Source organism: Balaenoptera musculus, chromosome 4 (assembly GCF_009873245.2).
Source record: "Balaenoptera musculus isolate JJ_BM4_2016_0621 chromosome 4, mBalMus1.pri.v3, whole genome shotgun sequence".
Taxonomy (NCBI): Eukaryota; Metazoa; Chordata; class Mammalia; order Artiodactyla; family Balaenopteridae; genus Balaenoptera; species Balaenoptera musculus.
Genome location: NC_045788.1, coordinates 31,236,438 through 31,238,118, shown reverse-complemented (window position 1 = coordinate 31,238,118; position 1,681 = coordinate 31,236,438).

Sequence of the window (1,681 nt, the reverse complement as noted above, 5' to 3'; positions counted from 1 at the left end):
CAGGAGATAACTGTGTTCGCATTTGAGATGGCGATCGCTCTACCATGTGAATAATGGATTATTAAGGGGGAAAAGGGGAAAATGAGAGCCCTAAGGCTAGTTAGCAAGGTGCTGGGCCACTGGGACAGGACATAATGGTGACCGGAGTAGAGCAGTGGCAGTGGAAGCTGAAATAGGTGAACAGACTCAAGAGGAATTTAAGAGGAGAATCTACAGGGCCAACTAACGGATTGACATGGGGGTTGAGGGAGAGAGGAGAGTCAAGGTTGACTCTTGAATTTCTGGGCTCAGCTCCTGAGTTGATGGAGAGGCCTTTTTGCTAGGATAGAAGCAGTAGAAGAAGAAGGCTGTGGGGCATGGAAAGGGTAGATCATGAGTTTAACTTTGGAAAATTTGAGATTAAAGTGCCACAGGTACATCAAAGTGCAGACAGATGTTTCACATGAAGTTATCTATGTGAACCTGCTATAGACTGAATGTCCCCCCTCCAAATTTTATCTGTTGAAATCCTAACCCCCATTATAATGGTATTGGGAAGTGGGGGCTTTGGGGGGGGATTAGGCAGAGCCCTCATGCACGGGATTAGTGCCCTTATAAAAGAGACTGGAGAGAGTTCCCTTGCCTCTTCGGCCGTGTGAGATTACGCAAGAAGATGGCTGTCTATGAGCCAGGAAGAGGGCTCTCACCAGACAGAGTCTGCTGGTGCCCTGACCATAGACTATAAGCCCCCAGAACTGTGAGAATAAATGTGGGTTGTCTATAAGCCACCCAGTCTATGGTATGTTCGTTATGACAGCGCACATGGACTAAGGCAAATCCCTAGCTCGGGAGAAGAGTTTAGGATGGATATTTTCACTTAGGAGCCAACAGATAAAAGATTCCTTGAAGATATAGCAGTGGATAAGATCGCCAAGGGAGTGTACACATAGAGAGACATAAGAATGCTTAAGGCAAAAAAACCTCCGAGGAACATTTATAGAAAGAAGATGCCAAATGGAGACATAAAAGGAAAACCAGAAGAGTAAGAAGTCACTGCACCCAAGGGAAAGATTGTTTCAAAGGGGGGAAATGGCCAGCACTGTGGAATGCTGCCAAGGGGTCAGTAAGATAAGAACTGAGACGTGTCCACTGGACTCAACAAGTAGGTCATGGGCGATCTCAATCAGAACAATTTCACTGACACAGTGAAGGCAGATCTCAGCCGGCAGAGGAGTGGCAGGCGAGGAAGGGGAGGTGGCAAGGGAGGGCACTCTTTCAGGACGTTTATCTGAAAGGATAAGGAGAGAGCGATAAAGAGCTGGATAGTAAGAGTGAGGGAAGGTGAGCACGTTCAATGCTATCAGGGAGGAACCTACAGAGAAGGAATATTTGCAGCTACAGAGGAAGGACACTGCAGAGGAATAGGTGTCTGGAAGGCTGGAGGAGAGGAAAGACAGCAACAGTGAAGGGACTGGCCCTTGATGGAAGGTGGTTCAGCTCTTCCACGGAGGTGCCGGTGAGTGGGAAGGACAGGAGGAAGACGCCGTGTGGTCTCGGTGGTGCACCGCCGGGCTGGGATGGGGCACAGAGTCAGAGTTTTGAGGAGAGCAGAGCACAGGAGAGGTGACTAACAAAGCACAGCAGGACTCTGGTGGCGCGGGAGCCTGCTCAGGTTACTGCCCACGAAACAATCCGCATGTGG